Genomic DNA, 27316 nt, shown 5'->3' on the forward strand with positions numbered 1-27316 from the left:
CTGCAAACCCAAATTCTGCACCCTCATTGCGTGCCCTGCTGTCACAGCGCTGCCTCTGCCCCTGCTTTCTTCTGGGCTCTTCTTAGAAGCAGCCCATTTGCCCCATGGGACGACAGCCACAGTCATCGCAAGGGGTCCCCTCATCACGCAACAGTTAGGTGCCTTGATGCCCGCAGGAAAGGAACTGCCTGTCTGCCACCGTCACCTCGGAGTTGACGTGTGGACAAACCTCCTAGAACTAAGATTTAAGAAGCACTTATTGTACCGACCTTTAGTTCACGTAGGAGGAGAGAACGGGAGCGTTAGAGAAAGCATCGAGCACCTGTCCAGCGGAGAGGCCTTTCCTGGACTTCTGCTTTGTCAGCACATGATAAAGGGGTGTCTTTTGGAGACCGTCTGCAGGTGGACCCCCTGCTTCACGTTATTCTTGCGGGAAGTGTGGATGGTTGGGAGACTTGGATTCTGCCATTGGCCCTACACTGACGTCCCTGTGATTTAATACCTCTCCGAGGCTTGGCAGCTCCGATGTCGTTTACAGCTCTAAAGGTGCATTTGTGCTATGATTACTCACTGGTGAGCTATGAAGTGGAAGGAAAGGAATTTCAGTTGGTTTTAGGAGCCATGGGGGAAGAAGCCTCGTTGCTAAAATGAAGGGAGGATAAGAAGCTGTAACTCTTTTTCTGAAGGAGTCTCACGCACATCGGTTGCCGAAACTCTGACCATTCATCTCTGCTTTAACAAGTGTATTTTCCAAGTGCTCCCCTGGCTACCGTATCATTTGCGAATTGAGTGCCAACTATCTGTTTGTCATAGACCAGGACTACTACTACTAGAAAATTGAAGACAGATTTGTGACTGAGGGGAACAGAAGAACCACCTTAACAAACCATTAAAATGATGTTTAAAGAGGAAAAGATTTGCCAATGTCAAAATAAGTTTTTCAAAGAGATGGTGGGATTTGGAAAAAAAGATCAACTGGACTTCTAAGGGGAAGCAATGCCTAGCACATAGTAGGAGCTCAGTAGATACTTGCTGAATGACAGGTTCACAGCCCCTGAGAAGACAGGAATGGCTCACTTTATCTTATTTTAGTTCTTTAAAAATAAAAAATACACGAATATGTCAATATTTTATTATCATGCTGGCAAACTCTTGGACTGGAAATAAACAGAAGGAAAAGGAAGAAATGGGGCTTGATGGGTAGTGGTCTCCATGAGTTGTAATGACAAAATTAGCATTAAGAAAGGAAGTCCCAGTGGCCACATCTGTGGCCTGACCCCAGCTGTCAAGGTGTCTGGGAGGACAAATAATCCCTCAACAAAGGTTAGGCCACAAATCAGAGCACATAGCAGCCTCCTCTTACAAGGGTGGCTACTCACAGCGACACAGGACAGAGGGACAAAAACCTGTAAACAGAGCCAGCGCAAGTGACGGCCACAAATGTCTGCAGACCATTAGGGCTTTTTTCCCACCTCCCCTGGAGGGCTCCTCCTTGCAAAATAACGTACAGTCAGCCCTCCATATCCGTGGGTGCTGCATCTTCAAATTCAATCGACCACTGATGGAAAATACAGTATTTGTGGGATGCGGAACCTACGGATACCGAGGGCTGACTTTTCATATCCGTGGGTTCCGCACGGCCGACTGTGGACTTGAGCATCCACAGATTTTAGTATTGGGGGGTGTCTGGAATAAATCCCTGCAGATAACGAGGGACCACTGTGGTAAATAAGGCTTCCTAGGATGACGAGATCTAAAGATGGAAAGTGTAATCCGGCATTGTGGCCAGAGATCTAACCAGATCATCAGCATAAAATGCCTGTGTCAGGAAAGCCAGCACCTGTGGCAAAAACTTCCACATTTCTAGGAGGTGACTGGGTCCTCCTGAGTAGTACGTTGCATTTTTCTGAGGACAGTGGTATCCACACTTAGAGTGTATTGCCTTATTGACTATTTATTGTACCTAGATACCAGGTATTAGCTTGTAGAGATATTATAGAATAATGTAAACTGCAGAAGACTGGGTAGAACAGAAATGCTTGAAAGTCCTTTCCCCAGCCCTAGTCCATGATTGTGTGATTCTTTTACATTCCCACTTTACATTATCACTTCCCACGTGCTTTGTTTGATGCTGGGATCAAGTAGGTATAAATGGACGATGTTCAAGTCAGACATGGAGGGAAGAATGGTCCACTCTTCCGTCCAACCCAGGCCCCTCTTCCTCTGGATAAAAAGTCCAATCAATAACAAAAGTTCAGGATAAGTGTCCAATACAGTGGTGCTTACTTGTGTTTTGCTTCTGGTGAGATATGCTCAAATGAAGGGTAATCTGGAGCCAAACAGGCAATGTCCTCTGAAGCTCTTCCCTACATATAGGATCTCATCAAATTGCCATTTTTCATCGAGAAGTATGAGCCACCAGATTCTGTCCCAGTCCAGACACCTTGGAGCAGAGGACAAAAATGAGGTGATCTCAATTGTGTGGCCATTCGGGGAACACAGTGCCTGCTTTGTCCTCCTACGAGTGAAGAAACAATAGAGTCTGTTATGAAGACTGTTCCCAATGTGAAGCTCCTCAAATGGTGTGTTGTTTTTTTCTCTTAACAAGATTTTTAAAAAGAAAAAAAATCTTTGATATGGTCCAAAAAAAAAAAAACAACAACATTTTTAAGCTTTGAAATAAAGACTAGGTACTCGTTTCCTCTGACCCTGACCATGGCCAACACACTTCATCAAAACAAACAGGTTCCTGGAGGAGATGCATGGCCCGGACAGAAGCAGCCACACAAAGGAGTGGTCACTCGGGGAAAACCATAACAAGGACAAGATGGGAAAAATGTAGTGAATTGAACCAAAACGGAAAGTTCCATTCAGGAGAAAAAAAATCATGGTTTTTTTTTTTTTTTTTTTTTTGGATACATTATTTTGGATTTTCAAAAGTAGTGAAGGCAACATTTTTAAAAGTATTTGGACTTAGCTCAGAGTCATTTCACCTTGACAGCGATCTCTTCGAGAAAAGACTACCCTGGAAATGAATTAAATTCTTTCTACTAAATCTCAATTTATAAAAATTGGAGAGAAAAATCAAGTTTACCAAGAATGCATTCTTGCTTGAATGGTGTTCCTTCTGTATGATGCATTGTTTTTAATAAGGATATACCTTATTTACCTTTCATCCATCGATTGCTTGTTGGAGAAAGAGTTGACATCAGATAAAAAGGAAAGCTGTACAAAGGAACTTGCTTTTTTCTTTTTTTTTTTCCCCATTAGATTTTTAGACTTCATTCCATCATACTTTAAGGGTCTTTTCTTTTACATTACATAACATTCTGTATTGGTAAATTTGCTTATTTATGTAACAACTCTTTATTATATATCAGATATGTACCAATTGCTAAAAACTAGTAATTCAAGCATAAAGGAGCGATGTTCTTTTATTTCAAAGAATCCATGGACTGTTGGAGGAGATGCCCTTACCAGCCAGTGATGACAATGCCGAGCGATGACTGCCTCAGCGCAAGGTATATCCAGGAGTGGGAGATGGGGCAGGAGGATGGCTCCACATTTATGGGGAACAGAGATATCACGGACTGCCCTGAAAATGTTATTTTTCAATAAAAATTATAAATGAGATGATCTAAAGGCACATATTAAAATTCCTTTTGAGTGTTTACTATTACGTAAACTTTCTATGGGTAAGGCTCTAGATGATTTACAAAAATCAGTAACATATTCATTCATTTGCTGCCGGTGGGTTTAATTTATTTTCTTCCTTTTTAATAAAATAGAAGGAAAAAAGGAAACATCCATGTTTGTACCATGTCACTGCAATTCAAAATCGCACTCATCTGAACGAACAGCCGTTGAGTAGCTTGCACCGCTCACTGGAATTTGTGTTACGTTTGACCATTTAACACACTCTCCAGAGAATCTACTGTGCTTGTTAGATTTCAAAGAGTGGGTTTTCTTATCTTAAAAGCATACTGATTCTCCAGGATGGATGTAATTTTTTGTAAAATGTTTTTGCATCCAGCAAGAGGTCCTACTTATGATACACTCTTGACAATAGCTCAGTCTTTCTTAAATGGCTAGACAGGTCATCTCGGGGCTCGGGAAGCATCCGAGTAAACAAACACCATGAGCGCAAGCCCTCAGAATCAAAATGAATGTCCCTGTTATTGTTTCACATGGGATGCTTGTGACATTTCTAGAGAAGGCACCGTTCTTGGCACTTTGCTCACAGAAATGCCCTCTGCGAGCTGCTGGCTAGATGAGGGAGCACCCACTACCACACTAACCTGGCTGGGGTAGGCAGGGGAGCAGGCTGAGAGGCCAGGCAGGTGGAGAGCTGTTCTCTCTGTGGGACAGGCAGGCCCTGATGTCAGGATAGCTTCAGCTAGAGCCAGGGGGAAAGAGGCAAGGTGGATCCCCTTAAATGTCTCTCCTTAAATTTCAATGAAGAAAAGTTCAAATACTTTCATCTTCCTACTAACCACACTTCTGTGGGGAAATATAAGTACTTTTCTGCACCTACAGAACAAATGAGCTTGTAGATGCCAATTTGGAAGCCTCATCTCTCTTGAGAAGTTGCAGGATGGAACAACATTTTTGATAATCTCTTTGATAATAATCACTTGGCCCTGTATAATATGCATATATACATATATATATATATAAATACACACACATACACACAGATGTATATAGGTGGAAAGAGAGAGAGAGACAGACAGACAGAGAGAGAAACATACTCTTTAATGATGTGATGAACCAGATACCACAAAGGAAAAGGTGTCTACCTACAGGTCTGGGATTACTTGTGAGTAAATTCTGTGCTTTGCTTCCCACCATACTCGGCCTTCAGTTGAGCAAATCTTGATGGTTGAACAGAGTTTCACTTTCAACCTCACACTGACAGAAATGGTCATGATTCACCCGAATTCCCTGTGAACAGAAACGACCTGGCTTCCCACACCCCCACTGCAGGCTGGCCGGTGGTGGGAGCCTGCTTCTCATCTCAGGTGCAAATTCTTCTGGTCCATTTGATGCCCTCGAGAGTGCAGTGTGGATGGGCCATCTGTGCTGTGAGTGACGTGCACATTGCACCCACTCACTGGCTGACAGAGCCAGGGTTCCACCTGTGTGTGGACACATTGGCTGTGCAGTTGTTAAGGAGTCAAACCCAGCTCAGCTGCATACTGGCTTGAGAATGGTTATCTTTTAATGCTCTGACAAAAATTACAACTCTACTAATAGCTGAGTCCTGGATTCCTGTTTAGAGTTCTGCTCATTTGTATGTTAAGTAACTCTCCAAAACGGGCTCAACCTTAACAGATAAGAAGGCCCAAGAATAAGCAGGAAGCTAGTGTTTTGTTCAGAAAGGGTTTTTTTGTTTTTTTTTTTAAGAAAACTGTTTTTTGGTTTTTCTTTTTTTTTTAATGAAAAGTCTTATTAAGAATCCTCATATGTCAATGACATTGCTAGCTTTTCTGAGACAGATAACTCAGAGTATATGATTTCACGCTTGGGGATCATTTGGTTCCAAGTAACAGAGACTCACTCCAAGGAGCATATGCTGAAAAGTGAAATCTGTTGGAAGGAAATGAGGTTAGAGGAGCGAGGGTGCATGAAGTCCTGGACGAGGAACTCGCTCTCTAGGGACCAGCAGCTGCTCATCCCTATTATCCCTGCATATCAGCATCATTTTTCTCTCTGTGCAGACTGGCTTTTCCTGTTATCTGGAACAATGCCAGAAACATGCTGCCTAATCCTTGGCTCTACATCATTTCCCACTCTCAGGCTCCCAACCAACTGACCCAGGCTCTAAGGCCCCCTTTCCAAGTTTTTGAGAGAGACGGACACTGATAGGTTCAGGTTAATTAGAGATTGGTGTCCTTTGTCCACTTTTGATTCAACTAACTATGGCCAGGGGCTCAGTGTCATGCTGAAATGATCTGGTTTCTGGGGCCCAGTCCTGGGGCAGGGCAGGCAGTTCTTAGAAAAGGGAGGTTTGGGCTGGGCAAGCACTCTTGAGGTAGCCTCCAATAGTTGTCATTCTAGGAAGGAACTCAGATTGATTCATAGAAATTGTAGAATTTATTCTATCAATATCTCACATTTTGCAAAATGAGCAAAACTGTTTCACAGATAGGGAAATGAAAGTAGAGTTGTCAGTAAATTGCTCAAGTCAGTTTGAAACCTGAGTTACTGACTCCTGACTCAGGCTTTGCAATGTTAAGTATTTCTCTCTTGCACTGTGAGGGCTGGTTGACCATGGATGCTTCATGGCTTTCAGAAAGGGATAGTGAAGTTTGCCCAGATAATCTGCAGTAAAGCAAAGCCAAGTACCTAATGGATTTGTGATTCATACCATATCATTTCACAAATAAAGCATCTCTTCCCCAAAGTACAGGCTCACTCACCAGGGAGTGACCTGGTCCCTTGAGAACGTGTTCTTTCCAGATCAAATGGTGGTGGCTCAGCTCAGTCTGGGTGAGCCTGGCATATTTTCATCAATAAAAAAGACCTGTTAAAATTAATGTTGAAATATTCTTCCATCATTCTGAAAGTATGCACTTTGCTCATCTGAAAAATATAACTAACTTGCCAGTTTCTAAGTTGAAATTTGCATGTACTGCCTAGAATAACATTGACTCAGTATTCCGTTCAGCATGAAGCTTTGGTAATGTTTCCCTTTTAGTTTTCCTCTTCCATATCCTTCAGACAGTTTTCTACACATAGGATCATGCTTGCACACACAACGTGCACACATGCACACCACAGGCATGCTTCTTCTCTCCTGGGTGTCACAAATTATAAGGAATTGATGAAAATACAGTATTCTGGACTGGAAGAGCTCTGGAGTTTAATTTCTTCATGTCAGGGGCTAAGAAATCAAGGATGGAATAAGTCAGTTCCTTCCTGCACTGGGCATCTCATTCCTCCTCTGCAGAGACTCAGTAATTTCTTGTTTAAAGATCACCCTGATAGATTTCCATGTCATCATCTGTTTTAGAAAGGGTTTGGCAGCACATTCACATTATATTTCAGTCTGATAATGTTCCACGAACTTTGTAAAATAAAGAAACATTAGTTCTAATGGAATTAGTGCACTGATCCTCTAAGAATACAGCTCAGGAACGACCCTTGGATGGGCTATGGGGAATTTTGAGGCCAGAACCCAGGTTCTGTTCTTCATTATTTTCTGATTCAAAACATTTGTGGAGTTATGAATCTTTATGAGAATTATTGTCTCCCAAGCACACATAAAAATAAAACCGGGACCTGCAGATGTGGAGTCATTACCTTAGCTCAGAGCCTTCTCCAATTCATCTACCACTCACAGCTGGTGTTCCTTCCCTCGCCCCGTTCCCTCCCCACCCCAGGCGGCTGCGAGGGCAGACGTGTTTCTGGCACACCTACCTGGAACTCGGATAGTACACGAAACATCGATAGCCACATTCGAGATTTCTGAATCCTTTCTACGCTGCTGCCGCATGCTAAGGCCACGACAGATATTATCAGATTTCACCCTCACACAGCCGTGTGGCACAGGTTTAATTTCCAGGCTGGATGTGAGATCTGCCTGACTCCAAGCCCCATGCTCTTAACCATTAAATGGAATTTTTGATCCGTGACAGTATTTTTAGCAGTTACTTAGAGTATTTAACATCAATTTTCGGTGCTCTATTCCAAGGATGTTAGAGCAAGAGAGAACACCGATGGGGAGTCTATGAGGCTGGATTCCAGTCTGTAGCTCTGACCTCCAGCCTGGCCCCAGACCTGCAGGGGAGCTGGCACGGCGGGGCTCACAGACAGGCCTGGCATGGACGGCGAGAGAGAATGCCAGCCCAGGGTCGACAGACAGCTATAAGACCCAGGACTGGCACGAATTCTCGCTCGGGGTGGATTATTTTTTGTTTTTATTTTCCATCTCCAGCAAAAACAGGTGTGCCTTCCTGGAGAGAGAAAGCGAATCCCAGAAAATGTGAATTAAATACAGAATGATTTTTAAGTGAATATTAATTTTCTTTAGATTCATATGAGAAAAATTGGAGATCAGTACCATCCAATCACAATGTCTTTAAGTTAAAAATGATTTCAAGCCCCATTTTGTCCAGTTGCCTTTTATTTTATAGGCAAGGAAACCGAAGAGAGAAGTAAAATATTTTAATTTGCCAAGTCTGCTGTATTCCGTGATGCTGGATGTAATCAAAACACACTTGGAAATGTAGCATCCCTTGCTAATCAGCTTTTAAAGAAAAACTATAGTTTTTTATAAAATTGAAGTAGCTGAGTGGGCTGAGCAAACCTCCCGCAGGGTGGCAGGGTCTCTGCCGTGCACTCCGCAATCCCGACAGTTAAGCACTTCCACTGAGTCAACACCACTGAAGGAAGCGACAAGTACAGCTTCTGTCCTTGAGAGATTACACACTAGTGGGAGAGACTAAACACATAAAGCATGAAAAGAAAAAAATAGACTAGATCCGCAGAGGACTGTGTCAACATCAGCAACCAAATCCAGCAAGGGCTGATTTCTAAAAGGGGTGAGTCATGGAGCTTATTATATTATGAGTCAGAAAAGAGCCTATTATATAGAAACAAATCAACAAGTACCTGAACACTACAGAGTGTTTTTAAGGGTATTCTCATATACACCTTATGTAATAAGGACATTTGGAGAATACTTATAAGAAGGTCTCCAGCACATGTACTGAGGATGTTTAGTCCATAATGTGAGCACATAGAATGTATTTCTCGGCAAATACTTTGTTCCTTGAATAAACACAATTCCACCACGTGGCAGCACCAGCAACTTAAAAAAAATTGAAACTACTAAGAGGACTCTGAACAGGCAGAGGGTAACCACCAAATTGGGATCCAGCTACCACCTGAGTAAAACCAATTGAATTTGGTAGAGGTGGCAAGTGACAGAAGGAAATAAGGTGAACTGGGAAATAACCTGTGACGTTTGCTTTTGATCTTTCTCCTGTTCTATTTTTTTCCTTTCGCTTTCTCCTTTTCACATTAAAACTCTCTAATTTCTTAGATAAGCGATTAAACCTGGGCCTCAGGGAGAAGTTCCCAAGGGCAGTTATCGCTAAAAACTAATCTGGAGGTAACTTCTATTCTTAGTTTTGGTGCTAATTCACCACGTGATCTTAGGTTGTCTACAAAATGCTCTAAGTTTGTTGGAAGAAAAGTACTACACAAAGCAGAGCTTTATTATGGTAGCATCGACTACTGTTATTTGTCTAAAAATAATCCCAATTTCACTTCTGATATCTAAAAGCTTCTCTTTTTTCTCTTTCCCTATTTTCTATTTTTTCTTCCTCCTACTCATTAAACCTTCCAGTAGACTAGTTAATGGGGGTGGGATAAATTCAAGATTCAAAATCGAAAAACATATTTATGTGAATCTACATGGTTGTCGACATTAAAGAGCCTCTAACTGTCCAATGCTTGTCCAACACATTCAGATAGTAAGGAAATATGCAAAATTTTGGAAGAATATTCCAAAAAGATGTATTCTGGTACTATATTCATTTAAATGGCCACCTTAGATTATAGTTTAACCAAGCTTCAGAAGCAGAGCTACAAGGTGCAGCAACTACTTGGTTGCAAACCACACATGATGTTAGAACACAGTGAACTTAATCCTGTGGTTGAAAAGTTTCACTAAGCTCATTTCTCCCACTTTGAAGTTCAGAGATAAAGGCAACTTCATAGTGGAGAGTAAACTCAGAAATAGCTTAAAGTTATGTTACACTAGATTGTTCACTCATGCAATAAAATATTTGAATGCCTCCCATAGATAAATACCTTCACTAAACACAAATATTTATTTATTCATAAATTTCATAATGTATAAAATAGTATGTACATTAAAACATATACAAAATACAATAGTTTAAAGGATTAATTGAGAATAAAATAAACAATACTTTTAGATGTCTTGCTAATCATGATGCCTTCCTGTTCTGATGAGCTAACATCACAAGGCTCAACATAAGCTTCAGCTGAGGTTCGTTTTTAAAACGAACCTAGTGAAAGTAAATCCCTATTTCAAATAGTCTTCTTGATCATGCCAAATGTTTTCTGCTAAATTCTTCTCAGGTGTGATTAGACCGTTGCTGTCTTAAGCTCATAATGTGGCTGACACAGAGCCTTTCCTAGGAAGAGGAGTAAGGTTGATGCTACCATCTTCTTGCCTTGTGCTTTCCTCTCATGCCACGGTGCATTGTGGGTTTCCTCATGGATTCTTTGCGGGGTTAATTTGAAGCCAGTATTTTGTGGTGGTTGGTTGAATTAAAACTAGATCATATCATCCATAAATCCTTCCAGCCAGGGAATGTGTAAATGCCACATATTGTAATATGCTAAAAGCCACGGGGGCTTGAGGGCAAGTCGGACTCTGTGTGTAGAGCTTTTCTTCTTCTTTCGTGTAATTTCCAATATGCAGACTCATGAGTGATAGTAAAGCTTAGTATCTTTCTTATTGTTTAGATGACTATAGAAGATCTAATATAGTGTTTTCCAGTAGTTCATGTGGGACCTGTACTTTGAAAACTACTGCTCTAGGGAACTTTTAAACTGTGAGCATCACTTTATTTTGAAAACATATTTATGGTATTTTATGATGTTGGGAGTAACAATTTTAATTTTCAGATATCTGCATGAAAATATCACACTGGGATAAGCCTACCAAACCAAGACTCATCTACCTTTTCCCCACTGAGGTGAAAAAAATAGCCAAATGCCAGATTTGACGGTCATCGTGTTTCATTCTTATTCCTGCCACAAGCTAATAATGGTCTTTCATCACTAACGTGTCTATAATTATTATTATTTCTTTTTAAAAAGTTGAAAATGTATAATATTTCTTTGGTATATAACTTATGGAACTAGTAGGGTTGGTGAAGCAATATGTCCATTAAACGATTAATAATGGGCTAAAGCATAAACTACCAATACATGCAACAATGTGGATAAATTTCAAAAACACTATGCTGAGTGAGAAAGTCAGCTGCAGAAGAGTTCATGTTCTCTGACTCCACCTGTACGAAGTTCCAGGAGAGGCAGACTAACCCATGATGAGAGGAATCAGGGTGGTGGTCGCCCCTCCAGCGTGGGGAGGGGGGATTGACTGGGAAGGGTCCTGTAGGAACTTTCTGGAGTGATGGAAATGTTCCATATCTTTATAGGGATGTGGATTAAATGCCCTTTTCAGAACTCATTGATCTGGATCTGAGTGTGCTAAGAGCTATGCATTTCATTGTGTGTAAATTACACCTCAATAAAAAAATTTAAGTGCATCATAAACCAGTTTCTAATGATCAATTTATGACAACTTATTCAAAACCTGAATAGCTAGTTCCATTTAGTCACAGTAAAGTGAGAATGCTTCAACTGGTAAAACATGCACATTAGGTATCAGAATGAAGTGGTTCTAATAATAATGATGATGATAGGTATTATAATACTTTACTGCATAGTGACTCTGTGCCAAGCACTATGCTATTTCTATCCCATGGAGGAGAAAACACTCAGGCATAGAAAATTTGAATAATTTTCCCAAAGACAAATAAGTGGTAAATGGCAGAACTGGACTGGAAATCCAGGTCTCTCCGATCATGGAACCCCTTCCTTCAACCACTGGGTCAAATGTGACCTCTTCTTAAAGCAGAATGTGAGGATTTTCAGTCTGCTCAAGGGTGCAATACACCAACAAGTATTTATGCAGTGTGCCCTCTGTTCTGGGTGCCATGAAAAGTGTTTCATATCATTCTCTCTGTAGAATTACTATTTTTATTCTCTCCTTTTATAGGAGAAGCAGCTGACGCTCAGAGAGGTTAAGCAACACCCTCAAGATCACACAGTAAGGGGAAGAACTCAGATTCCATTCCGGAGCCAGTGAAATCAAAGTCCAGTTTTTTTCTACTTTCAGTGGTTCTTAACTAGGTGCTACGTAAGAATTAATGGCAGAGATTTTTTAAAATGACATGTTACTGGACCCTATTTTGGGTGTCTTACCCTATAGATTGTAGGGGACGCAGGGACTGGTCTTATCACAAAGCCCCATTTGTGATGCCACACAAGCTTCCTACCAGAGAACCACACTACGAAGTTGTCACTGTTTTTTCAACAGAACCCCTCTCCTTAAAATGCCTATACATTTATTTGATTTTAAAAATTAGGCCGGGCGCGGTGGCTCACGCCTGTAATCCTAGCTCTCTGGGAGGCCGAGGTGGGCGGATCGTTTGAGCTCAGGAGTTCGAGACCAGCCTGAGCAAGAGCGAGACCCCGTCTCTACTAAAAATAGAAAGAAATTATATGGACAGCTAAAAATATATATAGAAAAAATTAGCCGGGCATGGTGGTGCATGCCTGTAGTCCCAGCTACTCGGGAGGCTGAGACAGGAGGATCGCTTGAGCCCAGGAGTTTGAGGTTGCTGTGAGCTAGGCTGACGCCACGGCACTCACTCTAGCCTGGGCAACAAAGTGAGACTCTGTCTCAAAAAAAAAAAAAAAAAAAAAAATTAAATAGAGGGGCTTTCTGTAATGATAAACAGATAGTAGTAAGCATCAATAGATCTCAGTTGAACTCTCACATCTGCCATTAACTGGCTGTAGAACTGCAGGCAAAGTTCATGACATCCTCTGGCCACGGTTTCTCATTTGTAATACTGAAGGGTCGAACACACTTATCTTTCAGACACCGTCTTGTTCTGACATCTGATAAATTAAAACCAGTTTTATTAGTTAAATTCTGCTACCCTCTTTGAAGTACCTGGAAAGATCCCGGGGTCTCATACAATTAGGTGGGAATTTGTTGAAATGCTGAAGAGGAAAAAAAAAACATAGAAAATAGCTTAAATGTAGCGATATTTTCTACGGGAAACTAGGGATGCCACTGGTTTCTGGACAAACTGATTGCCCAGAGAAATCCAAGGCTTTGTTACTTCAAGAAAAATTAAATAAATGTAACAACTCCATGTTTCATACCTCATTGTGTAAAATTTACAGCACTGTTTGGATATAAAGATGTGCAAGAAATGATCTTTATGATCAAGTGTAGCTCAGGAGAAGCCACGAGACAGATCACAATCAATGAGAAGTAAGCTGTACAGACCATAAATGCTCACAGGGATGGTCAGAGAACCATGAAGTGGGAGGTTACTGTCACTGGGTCACTGGTCATCTGATTTGACACAGTGGAACTTGTGGTCTCACAACAGGTCATTCCTTAGAAAATTGCATAGAAAACAGAGGTTAGGACTTTTAACTTGCTGTGTGAGGGGTAGGAGGCCAACCATAGACCTAGAAGGCCTGATTTAAAAGAGAAAAGCAGTTGATGTGCAAAACTGGGAGAACAAATGCAGATGGAAAGACGTGGAGTTATGGGGAAAGGGAGAGAACACGGTGGGTACTTGGGGAACTGCGAAAGCACAGGAAATAGGCCCAGCAGCGGGTGCCCCCTCAGGGCCCCCAAAAGACAGGAGCCAGCCACAGTGAAACTGAGACTCTGGCGTGCACAGAGCTCCGACCCCTGCCCTGCCCCGGCATCGTGCTCCCACTGGACTCCGATCCTGCTCTTTTTCTTCTCCCTTCCCCCTACCGCCTGGGCTCACTCAACTCACCGGCCAGGTGGCGGGTGCCTGCTGCCTTCTCTCCCTTGGCTCCTGCCTCCCCCCATGGCTCGGGTCTCTTTCCCAGAGCTGCGCTAAAACCAGGTGCTTACAGCTGGGAGAAGCCTGGGTGAGGGGCCGGCTTGGGGGCGAGGGAGTCAGGTCTGTGTTCCTGACCGGAGGGGTGGCAAGCCCAGAGAACACAGGCCACCCTCGACTCCCTTTTCTGTTTCCCATCTCAGTTTTGCTTTCATACAGCTTCCTCTAACACTGCTGTCCCCAATCCCCAGGCCCCAGACCAGTACCCATCTGTGATCTGTTATAAACCAGGCTGCACGGCAGGAAGTGAGTGGCAGGCAAGCCAGCAAAGCTTCATCTGTATTTACAGCCGCTCCCTATTGCTCACATCACCTCATAAGCTCCGCCTCCTGTCAGATCAGCAGCGGCACTGGATTCTCACAGGAGCCCAAACCCTATTGTAAACTGTACATGCGAGGAATCTAGGTTGTGGCTTCTTATGAGAATCTAATAGCTGCTGATCTGAGGTGGAGCTGAGGAGGTGATGCTAGCACTGGGGAGAGGCTGCAAATACAGATTATTATTAGCAGAGAGGTTTGACTGCACAATAAATGTAATGCGCCTGAATCATCCTTAAACCACCCCTTGCCCCAGTACGTGGAAAAATCGTCTTCCATGAATCCAGTCCAGTCCCTGGTGCCAAAAAGGTTGAGGACCACTGCTCTAACACATAGTCATATGTATATGTAAATATATATATGTGTGTGCACACTTATACAGTATATATGGTTTACATATATAATTTTATGTATAGTCTTTTATATTACTCTAATATATAGTCTTAACAAAGTTGACAAAAAGCTGATAAAGTACTTAAAACAATAAAAAACTTTATAAAAAGTTGATAAAAATAGCCTTGGCTAGAAAGTTGAAAGGGTGCCTCCTTAGGAGAATGAACTTGGAGGACCTGCTCTCTTCCTACAGACTTCTGCACTCTCTGTGTGTTTTGGATTCTCCAAGGAAGAGGTTTTGTTTGGTTTTGTTTTTTAGCGCAGAGCAGTGCATGTAGGAAGAGCTCTTACGTCAAATCCTACCTCGTGAGCCACAGGCTTCCTTCGGGCCCAACCCACAGATTTCTGCCAATGACTGATATACTGACCTCTTGTCTATTCAGTTGTCTCCAGGAGTATATTTACACCACCTTACACAGGACAAAATTGACCTCAACAAACCCCTTTTTGTCATCTTGTTTCAGAAGGAAGCACTGGACAGAGAAATCAATTAGAGATTTATGGACTTTCCCTTTGCTTGGTCACAGACAACTGGATTTCCCAGAGTCACAGTTCACTAAAACAAAAAGAATAGCATGCTTCTCTTTAATTAAGCTTTTCCATTTTAAAACACTAAATGTAAGTTTTCAAGAACATATATCTCAAGTGCAAATCAAAGTTTAAAAAATGTTTACAAAAATGCGAAAATAAGCTCTGCAGAAGCATTGACTTTTTACTGAAATATCACTTATGTACAATAAAATTTGGCCAATTTGTAGAGTATAATTTGATGAGTTTCACAAATGCATACAGCTACATGATACATAATATTTCCATTGACTTAAAACATGTCCCATTGTCCCTTTGCAGTCACTCTTCACCCACACACTATCCTTGGCAGCCACTGATCTGCTTTCTGACTACAGTTTTGTCTTTTCTAAAATCCCATATAAATGGTAACGTGCAGTATGCAGTCACTTGTATCTGGCTTTTTTCACTTAGCATAATTGCTTTGAGATTCATTCACATTGTTTGAAATGATTTTAGGGTTGTATGCAGTGCTGGATCTGATATTCAAAGGCAACATGATATCAACATTATCAGTTAAGTTTTGTTTGATCATACAGATTATTTTTTCTGCCAACAAAGTTTCAAGTGCCTCCACGTCATTAGAAGACAGATTTCTGTTTGTCCTTCCATCTGCTCTGTTCTGATTCACCTGTTTTTTTTCTCCTAGCAAGGAATGAGAGAAAGTGTATAAGGGAGAGGCATTCACCCAGATACCAGTTCTCCACTTCTACTGGGTACAGCTCTGCCTCCTTTGAAGTCAGGCATAGCCATGTGACCTGTTTGGCTGGTGAAATGTAAACGGAAGTGATGTATATTCCTTCCAGAGAGAAGCTTTAGGAGCTTTTCTCCTCTTTTCCTGCTGTAAAGATTAGGAGCATTTATGGAGATAGGTCCTGGGTCGCTGAGTGACTGAACAGCAGAGACCTGTGCCACCTGTGTTGAACATGAAGCACGAGCAAGAAATGACAGATGGTAGCCACTGAGATCTAGGGGTGGACTGTTACTGAACCATACTGGCATATGAGTCTGTCTAACTGAAAGAGGAAGCAAGTGACATGGCCATATGAGTGAATTACAACTATCAATTGCTATTTTTTAATCAGAGGGTTATTTTTCTTTTCTTTCTATCTTAGTAGCTCCAAAGTAAACTTGTTCCTTTATTATCATTTGCTTAAAATTTGCATTGAAAGATTAAATGTATTTATTAAACATTCCATGCAGCTTGTTTAGCTTAATCTCTGACAGAGAGATTCCTTGTCGTTCCTCAAGAGGCTCATATCCTTTCTACATGCCTTAGATTTTAAACAGAGTGCACTAGGCATGAAATAATTCCTCCACCAAGGCATATAATAATGCACAACATCATGTTCTATAGCCAAGACTTTTTAGCGCTCACTGATATCTGTGATGTCCTCTTGAACATTTTCATGGGCATAGCTAGACTACATCTTCCAGTGCCTCTGCATGTAGATGGGGCTATGTGACTAGTTGTTGTCAACAGTGGTTGCAGAAGAGATGTGAGTCACTTTTAGGCCAAAACAGTTAAGAGTAGATGTTTCTCCATATGTTCTCTCTTTCCTTGTTTGAATTGGTCAATGTGGAGGAGGACAAGGCCCAAGAAGAAGGCAGAGCAACACGAGTGAAGGAAGGAGCCTGGGTCTTTGAATAACAGCATAGAGCAGAGTCCATCTACTCACTTCACGTTCCACCAACCTGCATTGGGCACTGTTGTGAGCCCTTTACTTTCTTAAGCCCCAGAAGTTTGGGTTTTTCTTTTTGTTGTTGTTGTTACAGCAGCTGACGTTAATTATCCTGACTAATAACAGGAACTAATACCTTAATAGTGCTACAACACTGTCGTTTGAAAGCACCATAAATTCCTCTTTTCAATTCAATCCACACAATCCTATGAGCCCCATTTCATCCATGAAAAAATGATACTTACTAGACTTGTCAAAGCCATATATAGTTGAACCTTGAGCAATAGAGGTTTGAACTGTACAGGTCCACTTATATGGAGATTTTCTTCCACTTCTGCCACTGCTAAGACAGTGAGACCAATTCCTCCTCTTCTTCCTCCTCTTCCTCCTCAGCCTACTCAGCATGAAGATGATGAGGGTGAAGCCCTTTATGATGTTCCACTTCCACTTGATGAATGGTAAATATATTTTCTCTTTCTCATGATTTTCTTAATAACATTTTCTTTTCTTTACCTTACTCTATTATAAAAATACAGTATATGATACATATACAAAATATATGTTAATTGACGATCCGTAAAGGCTTTTGGTCAACAGTAGGCTATCAGTAGCTAAGTTTTTTGGCAAGTAAAAGTCATAAGCAAATTTTTGACTGTGAGGATGTTGCTACCTCTAACCCCCATGTTGCTCATGGGTCAACTGTACATGAGAAATAGCAAGTGTCAAAACTCATTTTCTATCCTAAATCTAATGCTCCTACCCCACCATCCTACAGCAATCAATGACTGCAGACTCATGGCAGTTTACTACCTCAGATTTAGCAAAATATATATCAATATATAAACATATACTTATTACAGGGAATTGCCTTACGCAACTGTGGGGTCTGGTTGAGCTGTCTCTTTAAGGCTTTGTCTCTGCATCTGATGTGGAACTGGAGGTACACAGGGCACACCATCAGGATGACAATTTGTGAGTGGGCAAAAAACTGCAAGCACAAGTGGGGTCCCCGCAAGAATAGACTGATCCCCAAAGCTGCTGCTTTGCCTCTGACTTTGGTGATGAGGGTGTGCTGCAGAAGCTGGCCCTTGGTCACAGAGATGAACATACACACCTGACCCAGGATTAAGAGAAGCTGGAGGAAGATCCAGGGGACAGTGGAGCAATGCAGGCACAGCCACCGCTTCCCACCCGTGACGTAAATCAGCAGATCCTGACAATGTGTGTGACCTCATGATCTCATGACCTCATGATCGTCAATGCGGCCACTGCCTCCTCTTTGCCCTCCCTACCCCCCAGTAGTCTTCTTTGTGACCCACCCTAACCAGAAATTTGCAAGAAAGGGAATTTTGGAAAATGTTCATCAGCCTAGTCAAATTGTCACATTAGGAAGTCCCCATAGCAGTCTGAGATTTCACTTCCTTTTGGTATTGAACAGTTTTGCAAATACTGATCAAGCCAGTGAAACTAAAGATTGCTGCTTGGAGCACTCTGAGTCTAGGCAAAAATGACAGAGCAGGTATAATTGATCTCAGCTGTTTCCAGCCTCTATTTTTAGGCAAACTTACCATGTTGCTGGTGCCCAAGCTGTCATTGGTGGTTAATTCACTTTTTCAAAACCTTTTCTCAGGGAAGATACTGATACTTTTCACAAATATCTTTCAATAGCTTTAAGTCAAAGCTCTCTGTGCTGGGGGCACTCCATTCTTAACCCCCTTCTCCCTTTGGAGGCCACAGGTATCGGCCACAGAGGACTGAAGAGAAGGGGTCTTTGAGAACCACATCTGGCAACAGTGTTTCCCAAAGAGTGGGGAAGGTACCCCTGATGGTGTGTGAAATGATATGTCCTTTGAATGTGTATTGGAAAACATATCTTTGTGAGTTATGATAAAATGGGTGTAGTAATTTAAAGTTTTTTAAAATAAATATATCTGTGTTTTAAAAGGTAAGCATTTTAAAAATCACTAAATAAATAGTGGTAAGTTGGTTAGAAACTGTTAAGTAAATACCATTGCAAATGGCTCACTGGCACATCAAAAATTATGAAAGTAGAATTCAAACTATTGAACATTAAGACATACTCTCTCATTTGAGGAAGTTTGCAATTCTGATGTAAGACATTCCAGTAAGAATCCTTAACTCTATGAACCAGCTAGTAGAATTCTCTCCTCTGAACCCAAAACTCCAGCCCAATCTCCCCAGCTACCTCTTAAGTAAATTCAAGTTCTCAGGCTCCTGTACAGTAATCTTCTGAAGGCACTGACAGTGTCATGTACTTTGGTTTGTACCTAACTAAACACAGCATTACCCAGACACCAGCTCAGGGACAGCTCATTCACTGGAGCAGCCACATCTGGATATTTCAGAAGGCCTTGGGATCAGTGACTACATAGTATCTTCCCAAAATCCAGGGATTAAAAGCAGAACATGTCCACACACTCTACTCCACCCTCCTCCCAACCTCTTGTACGTGCAGAACTCAAGATGAATTCTCCTTCTCTTGAAAATTGAAATGTCTTTTTTCCAGGGCCGTGGGTGCCAGAGTCTGAAATGACACACAGGAGTCCTGCCAGAAAGGGTGTGTGCTCTTGGAGATTGGTCTTTCTGCTGATGTGTCTGAAGGGCAACCTTGGCTGGCTGGTTTTAGGTGAGACAGAACACAGGCTTTAGTAACATTCATTCCTATGATTCAGTTCATAGGTGTCTATCCCTTTGTCTCTATGGTCTTGCCTTATGGAGATCTTTAGGGGTGCAGGATCTCTGGGTGCACCACAGGCTTTCTGCAGCCAGTTGCCTCAGCCTGATCATGGCTCAGAGGTAACCAGGTCAGCCTCCTTCTAACCTAGTGAAGAGTAGAAAAGTCTGATGGATCAACCATGTGTCAACACAGCTCTATTATTGTTGAAGCCGACACACTTGTCCAAGGAGTTTTGGCCTCTTTGATTAATGGCAGGAGAAGATGGTGGGCACATACAAGCCAGGTCCTGTCTCATTTCTAAAACAGATCAATCATTTCTAAAAACAATTATTGTTGAAAGCAGACAGGAAGCAACTAGTCAAGACAGTGTAGACTGGGTTTCTTCAACATGTTGTGTGTGTGTGTGTGTGTGTGTGTGTGTGTATAAGCAGCGAGGAGAGTGACTGGGGTTTTTAGGGTAGTACCCTGGCACACAGAACTTATGATAGATCTGGAAAGGGAAGAACTGAAGAAGAGGAAATTTGTCTCCCCAAATTTATTGTGGACCCCAAACTTGTGATCTTTCAGATCCTACCTAAGATTTAGAGATTTCAAAGGTCTAATAGTTACTAGCACCCAAAACTTACTGCTACCACTTGTTATGACCTGGTCCCATTTTTCTCCCAGCTCCGGGCTCATCCAAAAAGTCACTGTCATAGCTTCCTGTGTCTTTACCCCGTCACACCCCTCAGCCACCACCCCAATAAGGGGAGGAGCCAGGCAGTGAACTACGCCTAAATACCCTGGGCCAGCTTCATCCTCCGCCCAGTACACAAGTTCTCCTTGCCTATGGGCGATTTGGCAACAACCACACATCATGAGGATTATTAAATGGAGTGCTGGGAGACATTTGATGCCAGATTTCTGCATTTCGGCTTTCAACTTTTAAAGACGATTTACCCATTCAGTTCAAATTTTATTGGAGTGATTAAGCAATGGTGGTCAGAACCCGGAGGTAAACATAATCCCTAGCATATAAAATTTAGAATAGGCTTAGACATAAATTCCAGGACATCTAATTCAATGCTTTACTAAATCTATATTTAGATAATTTGAAATATGTATACACGCTTCAAAGGGAGTTTTTACCCAGTTGATATAAATGGCTGATTTTTGCCACAAGTTTCTCCACACATAGTCAAACCATCATATGAAGATTGATGCTGGGGAAAGCTCTACAAGACCTGGTAGCAAAGCAGCATCATTAACCTTATAAAATTCCCTGCAGTGAACTTATAAAACAAGTCTGTGTTCCCACTGTGCATTGCTAAAGAGCTACTTCTGTTTAAAGCTAGCACCAAATATGTGTGTGCATTTTGAAACTGGAAGCATTTAATCTTTCCGTGATCATGCCAATGCTATTTAGAATCAAGTGAACTCATTAGTATATTTCATTCCTGTGGACCATTTTAAAAGTAATCCCAAGGTCAAACATGACCTGTGGAAGGCAAAACATTTCAAGAACAATGCTATAAAGGGAGTTACTGGAGGCACAGAAACAATCTGTCTTCATAAACTCCACAGCATACATGCCCGAAGAGTTACTTATTTTGGGGAAAAAAATCCATATCTGTGGGTGAGATTCTGATTTAGAAGTCAGTTAGCAAAGGTTACTGTCTAACTGATTAGATATTTCCATTTGTATTTGGATCATTTTTATTGTAGTGACATAAGGCTTGGGAAAAATTGTATAAGAAATTAGAAATGAGTTTGGTCAATCTTCTTTGGTAGAGAATACAGCATCCTCTCCTGCTTAAGGTTATGAAGTCACTTTACAATGTGCTTTCCCACCGAATGTTTTGGCCTTTGTTTTCACCAACTTTCCAGATCAGTTTTATCATTAATATGAAAGCTACTAAATCCCTAGCTATGGTTCTTTGAGGAGGTGTCGATTCTGATTCATGTGTAACATGTTTTTCAAAATGTTAGGTGGCAACAGATTTTTAGTATATTTTTGAAACTTTCTCATTAGGAAAAGAATCATCTCTTGCCACCCCTCACAGCTATTTATCCTGTGTGCCACAAGGCACTACTTTCCTATTGGCTTTCCCAAATAAATTATTTGCCAGTCGAATTCTTACTGAGTCCAAATAAAGTGGCTTAGCTTAGAATTTTTCCACCGCCCAGCCAGTGTTCACAAAATAAAGGCAGAATAGGGAGGAACTGAGAAACAGGGTAATGTTGAAGTTTTTGCATTCTGTATTATAATTATCCATTTGCATATATCCCCACCAAAAGGGGCGTCTTACAAGCTGGGGTCATATCTCATTCATCTTTTTATCCCCATATGCAAGTACATAGCCCAATCCATTTCATGGTTCAAATTTGTATCAGGGTAATGTTTTAGAAAAAAAATTATTTTTCCTTTTGCATTTCTAAGATTTTCTCTCAAGTCGGCCCAAGACATTATCTGTAGGGCTGTTGAGATGAGAATGCAAAGAAACAGTCAATGTTCACTTTTTCTATTCAATTACCAAAATAAGATTTTTGCATCAAGTCTTGGAAGCTAGGCTTTCTCAAGAGTGAAAAGATTTTCTAGGAAGCTTCCTTGTTCCTTGGGTAGAGATCCTGAAGGTAGCTGGTGGTTGCTGGCCAACAAGATTGCCATTGGATTCCCTATGATGGTCACAGAGTGTCCCATTAATCCTCCAGCTTCAAGGCAGACCATCTGGGCCAGGGTTCAGTTGCAGCCGCATCTCCGGGGAACAGTCAGCAACAAAGCTGAGACCGGCCCAGACAAAAGGAGGGGTCACATATGGGGTGTCATATATGAAAAGAAATATCTGTATCTATATGTCTTTATAGATATTGATAACTATATAGATTTACATAACTAACAAATTATATTTCATTGCCCTACTTTTGTTGGTTACTGATCTGAGTATGAATGAGTACCCAAAGTAATAAAAGCTGTAACTAAGAACATCTCTCTTTATCTTTTCATTGATGACATGAGATATAATATGGATAAGATATAGATATAGCTGTAGCTATAGACATAGATATAAATTAGACAATATAATGGGGCCTGCTGGGTGGAGCCAGGAAGAACAAGAGGAGGTCAATCCATGGTGTACTTATTATTCTCAAAATGCATTTAATAACAACGGCAAAATACCTGCTGTGATGGTTAATTTTATGTGTCAACTTGACTGGGCTAAGGGATGACTAGCTAGCTGGTCAAACATTATTTCTAGGTGTGTTCGTGAGGGTGTTTCCAGATGAGATTAGCATTTGAATCAGTAGACTGAGTAAGGAAGAGTCGACCTTCCCAATGTGGGCGGGCATTTTCACTCTGTCTTCTTGAGTTGGGACATCTATCTTGAATATTGGTTTTGCTTTTTGTTATTTCAAATTATAAAGGGGATATAAATGCTTTTGATTGATACCTTGTATAATACTTAAGTCGGGGCTTTTAGTGTACCCATCACCAGAATAGTGTTCATTGTACCCGATAGGTAAGTTTTTAACCTTCACTCCCCTGTCCTCTTCCCTTCTTCGTTTCTGATGTCCTTTACATCTCTGTGTGCCCATGTGTATTCCCAATTATTAGTGAGTACATGTGGTGTTTGTTTTTCTATTCCTGAGGTACTTCGCTTAGGAAAAAAGTCTCCAGTTCCATCCAAGTTGCTGCAAAAGACATTATTTCATTCCTTTTCATGACTGAGTAGTACTCCATGGTGTGTGTGTGTGTGTGTGTGTGTGTGTGTGTATATATATATATATATATATATATACCATATTTTCTTTATCCACTCATACATGAATGAATATTTGAGTGCTTTATATTTTGCAAAGTGATTTATAGAATACTACTTGCATTCATTTTATTATTTAATCCTGCAGCAAAGCTGTGAGGTTAATATTTCTGTTTTCTTCATTTTATGTAGGGAGAAGCTGAGGCTTAAAAAAGTAGCTATCTTGTCCAACATCCTGGATAACAAATAGAAAATTAGGACTTGGACTCAGCTTTTTTTTTTTTTTTTTTTGTAATATAAATGTGCTCATTTTTTTTTGAAAGCATTTATTTTGTGTACTATGTGCCAAGAGTTATGTTTGGAAGCCACTGAGAAGATTTTAAGCAGAAGAGTGACTTGACAATTTTGACTTTGGAGTATGAGACATGACTTTGTTTTATAGAGATCAACTTGTCTTCTAGAGACAACATCTCTAGAAGATTCTTTAGCTTTCCGGTGACATTGAGCTTTAAGAACAGTCTTATTTTGGCAATTGACTCATTTACAGATATTGACAAGTCCGGTAGAGTCTACATCAAAACATCACTCTCACATTCCTTCATATCTTCTTCTATTCCATAGCTCAGTCCTGAGCTGAAGGTTGGAGCCTGTGATCAGAGTCTACTTTATCATTCCTGTTTCTTGCTCCTCCAGGATAAGATTTAAAGTAGGGAGAAACTGAAGGAAAAGGAGAAAATGTTCTTTTGTGGGTTCATTTTCAGATTTCTTTGGAAGGCTCTGCAAGATCTTGGTACTGTACTTCTTTGACGTGGGTGATATATTCTAGAGATTACCTCTTGTGACACCTTCCTAGCTCTTGCCTCCAAAAATATACCCCCAAGTCCCTTAAAGACAGCTGCAGTCCTGCCTCCATCTGTGGCTTGCATTTTCCCATTGGAAATGCACTCAGGCTGGTCCACTGTTCCTTCTTTCTCTCCATCTGATAAGTCTTCAGACTACTCCAGAACAAAGGCAGGCACCTGCCTCTATCTTCGCATATAGTGACAAACTCCAGGGGATGAAAGTCAAGTTCTCCCAAGAACCTCCTCTGGTGCTCTGCTTAGGGTCACTGGGATGGGCCTCCTAGTTAACGTCATTCAGCAAACATCAAGCTGGGGGTGAGGTCTCCATGTCCTTCTTTGCGGGCACTGCTACTCTTCATAAAAACTCTCTTATACCCATATCCCTTGGCTGGAGGGCCAGTGCCTCCTACTCCTTATGAGAAAAGGAAGGGAAAAGCCAAAGCACTTCTTCCCTCCACCCCCGGCCCCAGGGACCCCTCTTCCTTACTGACCTAGCAAGCTCCAGGCTTCTGTATAAACATGTGGGACGTGGTGACGGGAGTGGAAGGGGGTGGCTGGTAGCTCAGAGTGGCCTACTGTTCTCAGCAATGGGACTCCAAACAGAGTTTCAAGACAAGAGCAAAACCCCCATTACATGGTAGGTTTCATTTTGCATAAACTTTACCGTGATAACACTGTGAAGAACTGACTAGAAGGAGAGGAGAGTGGAGCTAGGGTTCCAGATGGCTGTCCCGGTGAGAGAGAAATAGAATCTGAACGCATGCAGTAGTCATGGCAATGGAGAGGAGGAGATGGACGTGTGAAAATGCGTTCAGGTTTCTGGCCCGGGTGAGCGATAATGCCGTCCACAAAGGCATGATGTGGAGAAAGCCAGGCTCTGATGAAAGCCGGTGCATTGTCTTCACCGTGTTGAGTTTGATGTCTCTGGAGGAACTTGGGTAGGGAAGCCCAGGAGGCAGTCAGAGGTGTGGTCTGAGCTCAGGAGGGGGTCTGACATGGAACTCTGGGTGAGAGGGTCCTCAGGGCTCAGGTAGCCACTGAAGCCACAGGAGCATTTGGGGACACCCTGGAGAGAGTATGACATGAGAGGGAAGAGGGTCCAGTAGAGCCCTAGGGGCACCAGATTTAGAGATTCGGTTGGTTTGCACAGGAGACTGAGGAGAGGCCAGAAAAGTGGGAAGAAAAAGTTCTCTGAAGGATACTGAAAAGGTTCCTCTTGCCTTAGGCCCTTCACTAGAAATGCCACCGATGGACCTGAATTATGCCACTTGTGTACATCCATTCCTTATCCTGTTCTCCTCTTCATCTTCCCTCTAACTCCATTGTGAGCTAGTTCATAGGTCCTGCTGTGGGGCTTCCACAGGTTCCCTAATAAAGATGTCTGAGATTCTGGATAACTAATTGGGTGAACGTTCTTTCCACTCCCCAGGTGAACGCCCAGCTTCTCCTGCTGATGGGCAGGGAGCCGAGGTTCTGCCGTGGGTGTCTGCCTCTTCTTCACTTCGTAGTGGCTTTGCTTACTCTTTCTCAGCATCCTGAACTCTCAGATGTCCCAAATGGCTGTGTCTTCAGTGTCCCTGAGGTTTGACAAGCAAATGGAGCTTGACGGGCCTGGCCAAGCCTTCCCATTGCTGGGAGACGGCTCTGTGTCACTCGCGTTAGAGGGAGACACTCACTGAGTATTGCAGGTGATACTTTGTCATGCGGTTCCTAACACTCCCCTTTGCGGGTGATTATTACAAGTGCCTTCATAAATCTTCAAATAGAAAGAGACGTCTATTCTCACCGGTGGATTTTTATTTGTGAGGATGGAGAAATGGAGAGAAGAATTAATTATAAAAATGATAAAGAAAAAAAAAAATTTCTCAAGACCACCACCCCCTCCCAACCAAATCAAAACACTTGGGAGGAAAGGATCAAATGTGTCAAGTCTGGGTTGCTTATGAAAGCCTCACTTGTGTAAGCCACCTACTTGCAGCAATGGTACACTTTGCTTAAAATAATACTCATTAGTATTTCCCCTTTTGCTGTGCACTTGCTGTCCCCAGCTCTCAGAGTGTATGTCAAAACTCACATCTGCTTTGCTTCCCAGTTCTTTTGAAGTAGCACGCCAATTTGCAACACTCGCTCTCATGCCAAAATAACCGTGCTATCGTGTGGGCAAGCTTTTGGTTCCACGCCCTGTGTCGCTTTGCCAAAGTCATGGAGGAAGCTGGTGGGGTGGCTGGGGACAGCGCATACACACACAGCTTCAGCCTTTCAGACCCTCCAGCGAGCTGCCGTTTCCAGATTTCTTTCTTTCTTTCTCTCCAAGTGCTCCCTGATTCTGATGGAAAGTCATTTTTAACTTTCAGATGAAACGCATAGACGGTCCCTTAAAAATCTCTTGCAAATATGTATCTATGTCAGCGTGTACCTAGACATGGGGGCATTGTACGACAATTCCTAATAGCTTCCTCAAGATAGGAATCTGCTACTTTCAGAAATACCCACACAACTGAGGTATCGGGAGAAAACCACAATTTATGGTGATAAAGATGATCATCTCTGTGGGCTGATTAGAACTTTTTAGGGCATGAAAGTATTTTCCATATGTAACTCAAGGGCACTAAAAAAGTCAGTTTACAGCACAGGCAATGTGATCATAACTACAGAGTGAGAGGGAGACACTTGTAAACTGCAGCACGTCACTTGTAAAAGTCCCTTTGACTGAACAATGTTACAGGAACAGCAGCAAACACTTAGGAAGCACTTGCTGTGTGTCACGTACTCTGGGACTCCTCCTTTAATTCTTAAAACAATTGTGAGGTAGAACTATCATTACTACATTTTAAAGATGATGAAACAGAGGTAGAAGTGGGTTTAATATTAATAACTTATACGAAATCATCCAACTCATGAGAGTGTGGAGGGGACAGAAGGAAATACTATTAACTACATCGATTGAACCTGCTTTCAGCAGGTTTTCCCTCCTCCCAGGAGCGTTAGAGGAAGGTGCGCAATCCCAGTTCTCTCACATGCTCCCTTTTACTTGAGAGCTTGCGAGGGGTAAACTTGCAGTTATAAAATAAAATTCCTTCTTCACGAAGCTTGAAAGCACTTCTCATAACAGGAAAAGTTATACTAAATATTGCATACTTTAGAACAAATCTTGCATATTTATGACATTACATAACATTTCAACATTTGTTATGAAAATGTTTCTATACTACATTACTGTCTCATTTTAATAACTATGATAGAATGAAAAGATTTTAAAAATTGATTTAAGACCTCACAATGTCTCAAGTAATTTTTCTGGATGCGGATTCACCAGAACACGCACTAGAGAATGGTAAGCTCTGATTGCTTTC

The sequence above is a fragment of the Eulemur rufifrons genome, chromosome 4 (genome assembly GCF_041146395.1).
Source record: "Eulemur rufifrons isolate Redbay chromosome 4, OSU_ERuf_1, whole genome shotgun sequence".
In the NCBI taxonomy this organism is placed as follows: Eukaryota; Metazoa; Chordata; class Mammalia; order Primates; family Lemuridae; genus Eulemur; species Eulemur rufifrons.